Below are 11,399 nucleotides of genomic sequence, written 5' to 3'. Positions count from 1 at the left end.
ATCGAGAGTGTAGGTGAGGGGCACATTAAACACTTTTAAAGTTTAAAGACCTACTAAACATAAAATTGAAATTGTTCGACCTATTAAAAACTCTTTAAAATTCAAAACCCTATTAATAGTACAAGTGTATAACACCCCATTCATGAACTAAACTTGTAATTCAACCTAAAAAATATAATCCAAAAAGAAAAAAGATAGATAAAGTTGATCCAAAATCCAGATAGGGAAAATAATTAAATATTAAAAATCTATATTCTTTGGAAGCAATATTCAAGAAGTATGAAGAGAGATAGATTAGGTATAATGAGAATAGAAACATGAATATTACACACTCACAAAATATATGGAAGATGAAAACAATGAACAATGGAGATCAAATTCAAATTCTGTACGCCATCGTTAAAAGCAAACATCCAACATAAAGCAGCAACAAAGAGCAGCCAAACTGCAAAATTTACAAACAAATTCAGAGGATTTTTAGTAATTATAATATTATAATATATAATAACTATATATTTCATTGTAAAATAGACACAAAAGAAGAAAGAAATACAAATAGAAAATTAATATTGTCCAACTTACGCGTTTTCGTTGATACAGTAAGTCATGTATGTATAAAGTTGGTCAAGAGATTAATTTTCATGAAACTCAATTGATTCCTAAGTTATATACATTATGAAATAATTTTATTATTATATACTATTGTATTAAAAAAAGACAAAATAATTGCTTTATTATTTATTATTTTTCATTAACTTTGAGGGAAGAAATTAACTAAATGAAAAAAAAAAAGTTTAAAAAGGTCATCAATAGAATGTCGAAATTGAATTGAAAAAACTTTCGTGGAGAATTTCTTATTAAACTGTTTTCGAATATAGTAAAATAAATCAAAATATTTACAAATATATCAAAATGTCACTATCTATCAATAATAGAAACTAATAGACTATACTATCATCTATCATTAATAGACATTGATAGATATTTATCAATATTTATCATTAATATACGGTGATATTTTGTTATATTTGAAAATATTTTTAATAATTTTGTCATTAAAACAATTTTCTTTCTTAAAGGTACATTTCAATAAAACCTTGTTCCACAAAAATAAACTAACTATGAAAGTTTGACTTTGAATATATATATAACAATATTTCAGTGCACATATCTTGAATCCCATTCCAAACACGTAATTGAAAAGACTAAGAGCTATTTGGCCCTCCAAGTTGGGTTGGGTAAAAAAAATTCACCAACCATTTAGTTCACCAATTATTAAAAATAATTTAACTCACATTTTTCACTCATCAACTCTTCTAATTATTCTCTTCTTATAATAATTATAACTCAATTCAATTCAATTCTGTGCGCCAAACGTCCCCTAAAAGATATTAAAATATGATTTGTTTTTTTTTAAAAAAATACATCTTTAAATTTAAAAACTAAAAGATATTTTCTCTCCCTAATAGTCCTCTTTCTCACTTCTACTCCTCTAATCACCGCCGTTCTTCGCTCTTCATCTTTCATCATCTCTCAAATTCTCTAAGAAATGCATCTATTTCCTAAGAAATGTTGGCCAATATATATAACTTTTTTAATATTTATGAGTGTACATCTAAAATGGTGAATCCACTTTTTAAATTCATGAAACACACGAATAAACAATAAAATGTTACCGATACGAATATAATATAAATAATAAACTTTTTAATTTTAACTTGTTAAAAATATAAAATATAATCTATTTACTGATTTTAGATGAGAAATTATTTTAAAGAAAAAACTACTAAAAATATTTACAAATAATAGTAAAATATTATCGTCTATATCGATAAATCACTATTTTTGTATATCGTGATTTAAATATTTTGTTATTATTTGTAAATATTTTATTTCATTTTTCAATATTTGAAATCAATCGATTTAAATATGTATTTTAAATTTTTTTTCTTTATTCAATTTTGTTAGAAATATCCATTTAAATATTTTTTATTCACTTATCTCTAAAATTGAGTTACATTTCATAAAGAAAAATATACTGAACCGACTAAAATCCCCTTCAAATCTTTGAACGCCTTATTTTTTTAAATGAAAAGTACATTTTATTCCAAAAAAAAAAAAAAATTTAAAAAATCCCCAAAAATTGCGCAGGTTCATGTGAGAAAAGAACTTTCCACCCTGTGTCATTATTGATTCGATTGTTTCCACATTCCCCAACAACAAAACAAAAATTCCGAAACTAAAAGTCGCCGGCGCCGCCGCACAACAACCGATTAATCACCTAATCTTTCAAATCCCATCCAGTAAGAGTTGTTAAAACGAAAGAGAAAGCAGCGACTCACCAGCCTTCGACGAATCCAACTTCTTTCTTTTGGTTTTGATGATGAGGCGGAGGATGACCGTACGCCGGAGCATATGCCGGCGGAGGTGGATGTCCCTGCGGAGGATAACCAGCAGGTGGATAACCGCCCTGCGGTGGATATCCTGGCGGCGGATAACCGTCCTTCGGAGGATATCCTTGCGGCGGAAAACCTAAAATCGTCAAAATTCAACGAATCGCAGCCAAAAATCAGTCAAATCAAAGCACGAAAGCGAGATGAAGACAAACAGTAGATCAACTTTTCGGAAAGAAAAAGTAAGATCTATTCGATTTGGATCTTAGAATTTCATAAAAGTGTAGTGGAAGTAAGAGAGGAATTAAAGAGTAATGGCTTTCAGAGGTTACCTTGCGGCGGAGGAACGCCGACGGGAGGCGGTGGCTGGGCGTAGTAACTCATATTTCCCTCTCTTTCTCTTTGAGATTTCTTGAAACGATCGGATTTTGATCTTTCGATTTCTTAGTTGCAAAACAGAGCGTCGAGAACTCTATAGCTATAAAGCGAATAAAAGAACAAGAACGCGGACTTTTTCATACTTTTTATTTTCTTTTGAAGTTTTAATTGATTATTATTATTATTTTTAAATAGTGGTTGTTATACAATTAAATAATACAAAAAGTAAGAAGATCGATACACAGTATTATTAGGGAGAATATTTTCAGAAAACTACATGAAGATAATCGTAGTTTATATAGCGCACTCTAAACCCTAGGGTCGCAATCAACTTATAAAATCTGCAGTTAATATATCGTGGTTAAGAAATCTACTTTTAGAGGCGTTTGGCTCATATTTGGCCCACCAACTTTAAATGTTGTGGAATTGAGTTTGTATATTTTACCAACTCTCTCTTCTTTCCATGTTTTCAAAGGCTCTACCCATCGGCTACTCTCACACTTCGAGAGATAACTTTAAGCTCTGACAACGACCTTTGATGACAGCTCCAACAACCAATTCCAAGCTCCGACAACCTTTGTGCGACCAACTCCAACAACCAATTCTGGCCTCCGACAACCACCTTCGATGACCAAACTCTGACGACCACCTTCGCGCTACCAACTTCGACAACTAATTGTCTCTGACAACAAACTCTTACTACAAACTTCGATGATCACTTTTGAGCGAGCAACTCCGACGACCAACTTGGGGCTTTGACAACCACCTTCGATGACAAACTCCGACAAACAACTCTAATACCACCTTCATGCGACTAACTTCGGGCTCCAACAGTCACCTCGGACTATAATCTCCAATAAAAATCATCTTCGACAATCAACTTTGACAACCACTTTTGCCCGACCAACTTCGAGATTTGAAAACCACCTCCAATGACAAACTTCAACGACCAACTCCAATATACTTTCATGCAACCAAATTCAAGCTTCGACTACAAACCCAACAAAAATCATTTTCGATAATCAACTTCGACAACCACTTCCGACTACTATAAGATGGATGACTGTTAAAGTATGTTGTAGGGTTGTTGATTATATATATAAATATATATATATATATATATATATATATATTATTTTGTCTTTGTAAAAAAATATTTTAATTTAATTGAATTCACATATCAAACCAATGTTAAGAATATTAGACGAAAGTATGTATGTAGTTGAAAAGTATGTAACATACAACAAAAAAAATCATAAAATGAAAAAAAAAAATCTTGAAACATTTTCGAATAAAAATTAGTGAAAAATAGATATTTGTTTTCTGATAATCCTCCAAACTTAGAGGAAATGAGAATGAAATTGTCGAACAAATGTGGTGACATTCCATTGTTTTTATAATGATGTGGGAGATTTAATTGAAAAAAAAATAATAACATAGTAAAAGTATAAAGCAACAATAGGAAGAAAAATAAGAAAAATAAGATGATAATGAAATTCATAGAGAAAAATTAGCTAGAATCAAAAGTTTTCATTTCGCTTTGGTTTCTCATTTTATTTAAACATGTTTCTACAAGGAATATAATGGGTTAATTGATATTCATTGCCAAAAAAGAAAAAAAAAATTTAAAAATTAAAAGAAAAAATTGCAATCGATATTTTATTAAAACAAAGATGGAACTATTGAATAAAAAAATTTTAAAACAAAAATAATAATCATAAAAGCATATTATTGAATAAAAAAGTTTCAAAAAACTGCATTAGATACCCAGATATATAACTTTTGCACCCTAAATACAAACATATGAACTCAGACCAAATAATACTGCATACCGAATATAGACATATAAACTCCATAAATATATAAACTCTATAGACATATGAACAAAATCTCATCTCAACTCTACGCCCAAAAACCCCTTAGGGTCTAGAGTTGTAACCAGGATTTAAAATGAACAAAATTATCGATTAAATGTCAATTTTGATAGAAATTTTTAAAAAAATTATAAAAACAAAACATTCAAAAACTAAACTTAAATTAGTAAATAAACATTTTATATCTCGTAGTTCCTACGGGGTGGAGATGATGTGGTCGGTCCATGGATTTTCCATCATTTTGCCGCATTCACTCAAAGGGTTGAAGGGAGATAGTGCTATATTTTTTAAACGAATGAACGTGACTATTATTTATATTCTACTTACATTAGTGACATTTTATTGTTTTATTGTTTATATTTCATGAATTTTTCTTCGATAAAATGAAAATATCAATCCATCCCTAATATCAATATGGAACCCATGAAAACATAGAAATATTGGTGAAAATATCGACATGTCGATAAAAATTTAATATTATAATTGTAACATGAAATTTTTCAATAAATGTACAAAAGAGGGAAATACGCAGATACTCAATAAATATATGCAAACTTCAATAGTGTTCTTGAATTATTTAACACAATTATGAAGTCAGGGGATAGACATCCCATAAAATTTTAAATTTTACTAAATTTTAAAGTATACTCTTAAACTTTTTCATTTATTTAAAAAATACTGCTATACTTTTTAGGAGTTACAATATTATTTCTAAACATTCATGAATGATTCAAAATTATTATTGGAGTAGAAATTCGAATAGATTTTGAAATTTAGAACTTTGTAAAGACAACTTAGTGTGACATGGTGATATAAAATTTTATTTTTAGGTCACTATCACACTATTTGTGAAAATTTAAGAGTATTATTGTCAATTTTAAAATATAAAGATATTTTAAAGACAAGTAGCAAAGTCTAAGGATATGTTTTTTATAATTTTATTTTTAATTTTTAATTTCCTTTTTCAAACCTAAAAGTCAACTTTTTTGTCATTTCTTAGAAACAACGAGTCTCGATTAATTATTAGATATTATTGTGAAAATATTATTCATTTGATATTATTTAAGGGAAAAAATACTTTTTTAGTCCCTGAGATTCAAGAAAAGATGTGATTGATCCTTAAGATCTTAAATTAGCCATCATAGTTTCATCGAGGTCGTCATGAGTTTAGTTAGCATGAAACGGGCGGGGCCATCTTAGGAAACAGATCTTCGTCCAAAATTATCTTGATTCATCCCCCCTTAGGAATTGCCAAAACATTTGCCAAAACATTTGACTCTTCAGTCATTGCAATATAAAGGATTAGTCAATCAAATAATAGATAGTAAATAGGTCAGTTTGAAAATAAATGAATTGCTCGTTGTAGAATGTAGAATAGAGAAAGCAGACCGACATCTATTATTCCTGTTTACAATCCACATTCCAACCTAAAATGAAGATAACTTTATAAGGCGTGTATACTATGGTGGTCATACAGATCATACATTCCATATGGGGAGAACCTTGACTACTACGATGTGAACTCTCTCTATCCCTTTGTAATGAAGGAATTTCCAATGTCTGGTGGTGTTCCTGTCTAGTTTTGATCCCTAAGGGATAATTCTAAAAAGAAAGGGTTTACAAAAAAGAGAAAAAATGATAAATAAGTTTAAGAGGTCCCTCACATTATATTTATCTTTTTTTTTTTTTTTTTACCATTTCTTTTATTATTTTGATTTAGACTTGACAATCTCTTTTAAGTTTTGAGTGATAATTTTAATTTTAATTTTTTTAATTTTAAAATTGTCAAGTCTAAATTAAAATAATAAAAGAAAATGTAAAAAAAATGATAAATATAATATAAGGGACCTCAAACCTATTTCTCGGAACTTGGGGAACCAAAATAGCTAATATAAAAACTTAAGGACTAATTACACCTATTCTTGAAAATTCAGGGACTAAAAATGTATTTTTTCCTATTATTTACTAATAGTCTATTTGTTTCATTAGTTTTTTAACATGTATTTAAGATTTGGTTTTCCAAAATTTAAAATAGCCATGAATTTTTAAATACTATGCGTATATGTGGGATTTTTATACAATTAAAAATAATGGTAAAATATGTCCTAATTAAATTAACTAATTAATATTAATTTATCATGATTAATTATTTTTAAATATCATGAAATTTCAATAAATTATTTATACTTAATAAATTTTAGTCATTTAAGATGATGATGATAATAATATAACAAATATCATTATTATTTGAAATATTGTATATTTATTTTATTATTTTTAGTAATTAAATTATATTAAATTGTTGATGTCAAAATTTGGATGGAGAAAAACTCATTTGATCTTTATATGATGTAAAGACGTGACCTACCAAATAAAAATAATTTAGGAACGATATGGTACATGGACGAGAACAAACCTACTTCTTTTGAATTTATAATGATGTATTATTGAAATTTTTTTACATATAAATTATCCACTTCTCGAGATCCAAATAAGTGAGCATGCTCCATTCATCAAATGGGAAAGACGATGGAGGTCGAAGCAGTCAATTTAAACATTGACTCAAACTCCCATCTTTCCAAGTACTTAATTGGGTTCTAACGTTGTGAATTCAGTTTTGCCATGATAGAATAGTTGCAAAATCTATAAGATTTACTATGTCATGCATTTAGTCCAAATCTACCCCTAATATATATAATTATCAATATAACTTTCAATTGATAATAAAAAGTTTATTATATTTAATGTTTAATGTAAAAAGTTTATTATTTATTATCTTGATTAATTAATTAATCAATACAACAATATATTAAATAATGCTAATTTTAATTTAGGATTATATGATTTTTTCAGTTCCCATTACACCAATAACAAAATTTGTAACACATACATCTATCATATTAAAAATATAATTTTAAATTAATTAAAAGTATTAAATCACTATTAGATTAAGTTAATATTTATATTTAATTATTTGATTTTGGTTTTCATATGACATTTAAGCTCGTTTGATAACTATTTGATTTTTGAAAATTAAGTTCATTCCCTCTCAATTTTTTACAATAATTCGTATCTTTCCTAAGTAAAAGGTTGAATTATTAGTCAAAATCCAAAAATAAAAATAAGTTCCTAAAAATTACGGCCCTATTTGGTAACCATTTGGTTTTTGAAGCATATTTTCTCTCTATTTTTCACAATAAGTTACATCTTTCTTAATTATAATGATTGAATTTTTAGACAAGCTCAAAAAAAAAAACAAGATTTTAAAAACTACTTTTTTTTTAGTTTTCAAAATTCGACATGATTTTTTAAACCATTGGTAAAAAATAAATAACAAAAAATAAAAAAAAAAACTTGGAGGTGGAAGTAGTGTCTATAGGCTTAATTTTCAAAAAGAAAAAACAAAATGGTAATAAAATGGTCTATTTTGTTCACTTTTCAAAATTTGCCTTGATTTTTAAAAACATTGGTAAAAAGTAGATAACAATACAAAATATTCAGAGGTAAAAGTAAAAACGAAAAACTATAACCATGTTTGATAATTATTTGGTTTTTTTTTGTTTTTTTTTTTTTAAATTAAGTCTATTTCATCCACATTTCTTACAATGATTTGCATATTTCTTGAGTATAATAGCTGAATTCTTAGCCAAATTCTAAAAACAAAAATAACTTTTTAAAAGCTAATTTTTTTAGTTTTCAAAATTTTGCTTGGTTTTTTAAACCATTGATGAAAAGTAGATAACAAAGAAGAAATTTAAACATGGAAGTAGTGTTCCATAGACTTAATTTTCAAAAACAAAAATAAAAACGAAAATGATTACCAAACGAGACCTAAATAATTACTGAACGAAAGTTTAATTTTCAAACATAAAAACAGTGTGAACTCATTTTTAGAGAAAGCCTACATTTTAATATACATAGGAATGAAACTTACCATTCATTTGATTTTAATTCCCTTATAATTTTTAAAGTAAACGGACTTATGATTTTTGTTTGGAAAGAAAGTTATGATTTAATTATTGTTAATAGCACCCATGTCAAATTTTTATATTATTACCTCTTTCAAACTATTAAAAGTTAAATTATTCTCCAAGAAATTTCTCCGTTATTTCAATTTTTAATGGCGACTAAGACCTAATCATTATTATTTAAAAAAAAAAAAAAAGAATTCAAACATTTGAGATATCATAACAACATATTACACACAAGATGGAAAAATATCTCTTTTTTTTTTTCTTTTTTTCTTTTCTTTTTACAATGTTTTAGGCACTTGACGAGAAGATAGGTTAATAGTACTATAAAATTAATATATCATCTTGTCAATCGATTATGTGTTTTTGAGATATTTAATGTCTTGACTTAGGACCTTTAAGTTAGCAATTTCAACTTTAAATGTTTCTTCTCAATAAGAGAATCTAAACTAAACTTTGTTTTGATATTCATTAACTTGTTTGATTGATCTTTTTATTTATTTTACTTGTAAATTTATTTTTTTAAAATCATTTCGAGTTAAATGGTTAATTGGTTTTTGGATTTGAAATCACGTCCATGTAATAATGACTTCAATAAGAGATTTCAGAAAACTAGATCGTTCCAATTAGTACCTCTAAATTGGATGGTGTTGAACTCAAAAAAAAAAAATTACAATTTTATTCTTTAAATAATGATTGTAAGCATAGTTTGAAAAATGTATAATACTGAAATTTCTTGAAAAGTTTGTGTGTACATTATTTTTTTAAGTTCATAGATACAGATAATTGAGACTTGAACTCTTGATTGATTTGTTAAACGTTAAGTCAACTTCATTCACATGTCAAAATTTATAAAAGAAAAAAAAAATCAAGACTCTTAATATTATTTAGCTTGACTTTGTTATATGTATATAAACATTCTTTAACAAGTTAAAGTAGGTCATATTATAATTTAGTCGATCTATTTTTTCCAAAAATGAAATTACAATTTAATCTATGGTGATAGATTTAATTTCAACCTAGGTGAGAGACTAATTTTTTGGATTTTTTTTTTGGATAAATCCGAAAATTTGGATTGATTAAGTTGGAAACCAAAAAAACCCCTTCAAATTTGGGATAAGTTGAGTTGTCGGATTATCACTTGTTTTTTTAAATTAAAAATATATAAATTTATCTACAACGCATGATTAATAACTAAAATTTCATGAAATTCAAATGTCAAATATCAAATATTTATGATATTTATTATAAATTTTAAACAAATATAACTATCATGACAATTTTAAAAAAATATATTAAAAAATTCATAGAATTAATCAAACTTTAAATAAATAAGTTTGATTGGATCAACCTAAATTCTTTTTTAGCCAACTTGTGATCCAACCCAACCTAACGAAAATCTAAAAAGTTTAACTCAATCTAATCCAAGAACAAAACTAACTCAACCTAACAATTATATTTTATGTTAGATAGTTCGAATTGTTCAGGTTGTCGGGTCATTTGAACAACCCAATCTCTCATCAAATAGTCATATTTATCATAATCCATCACCATTGAATATATGATGACAGAGTTTGAGGTAAAAGAAAAAAGGTGAATATTTTAAAGAATAAACGGATAATTTATGAGCAATCATAGGCTCTGTAGTGAAAGTTTTAATATACAGTAAAGAAAATATAAATGTAAATGATTTTTTGGAAAAAGATAGTTACATTATGTCTGTTATCAAAATTTTTGAAAAATATACATTTATACCTCTAAATTTTAGAAATTGTATCAATTTAGATCATAAATTAATAAATATATCGATTTACGCCCTCCATTGTATTATGTTTGAGAAAATCTCATATAAAACTTATAATTGTATCAACAAAACTCTTAGGGGGTGTTTGGTGTATAGGTTTGAAATATTAAGCCTAGGGGATTAAGTTGGGAGCTTTAGGTAGCCTAGGTTTAAGAAATTGTGTTTGGGACAGGTTTTGAAAGTCTGGATTTAAGAAACCGTGTTTGAAGTGCAGAAGTAGCCTAGGAATGAAGTGTAAATTTATAAATTTTTAGTTTGTGAAATATTTTCTTAAATTTAATCACGGGTTAAATTTTAGATTAGTTTAAATTTCTCATTTTAATTATTTTAATATAATTAAATTTAAAATAAATTAAAAATTTTAGAATAATAATTTTTAAAAAATTCTTGAAATAGAGATTTTGACTAAAATTATAATTTTATTTAAGCTATTGTTTTAATAATTTGATTTTTTAATTTTGCTAGATTTTGACATAAAATTTCATAGACTTTTGTCAATTTAACTAATTTGAAACGGATCATAATATGCTAACTTAAATTGAAATAAACTAGTATTTTGATATTAACTTCAATTATTGAAAAACTATACTTTTTTTTTTTTTTTTTTTTCAAATTACATTTGAGGAATAAAAAACCATACATTTTGAGTTTTAATTTTTATTTGTTCTCTAAGTTGTTTTAAACATTTTAAACCTTTACGTTTAGAAAATGATTCTTCGTGTTCGAGCTAGTTAAGCTGACCAATGAAAAAATGAAAATGATATTAAATTAAAGGGCTTTCTACACATTTAGTCTAAATAAATATACCTATACAATTGTAGTATAATGACGTGTTTGTAATGACTTAGAAAACAAATATCTTTTAAAATTTTATTTTTATTTAAACACTTTTAAAAAAAAACTCCTTAAAAACACACACACATATATTGCGATTCTTTCTTAAAAGTGTTTTTTATACACATATGTCTAGTTTGTTATA

The 11,399-nt window shown here is 26.4% G+C and overlaps 1 long non-coding RNA gene across 1 annotated transcript; it reads right to left on the bottom strand.

Annotated features, from left to right (window-relative positions):
* Window positions 1-204: 204 nt before the first annotated feature.
* LOC120078302 (uncharacterized) lies at window positions 205-3,038 on the bottom strand. The gene is made up of 3 exons (XR_016529701.1): window positions 2,726-3,038; window positions 2,343-2,532; window positions 205-445 (listed from the first exon to the last, which is right to left on the bottom strand). It is a non-coding gene; the product is annotated as an uncharacterized LOC120078302 (long non-coding RNA).
* Between the last annotated feature and the right edge of the window lie 8,361 nt (window positions 3,039-11,399).

The sequence above is a fragment of the Benincasa hispida genome, chromosome 5 (genome assembly GCF_027475165.1).
Source record: "Benincasa hispida cultivar pf3 chromosome 5, pf3_genome.v1.1, whole genome shotgun sequence".
NCBI classification, from domain to species: domain Eukaryota; kingdom Viridiplantae; phylum Streptophyta; class Magnoliopsida; order Cucurbitales; family Cucurbitaceae; genus Benincasa; species Benincasa hispida.
This window is presented reverse-complemented; position numbering and strand designations above follow the sequence as displayed.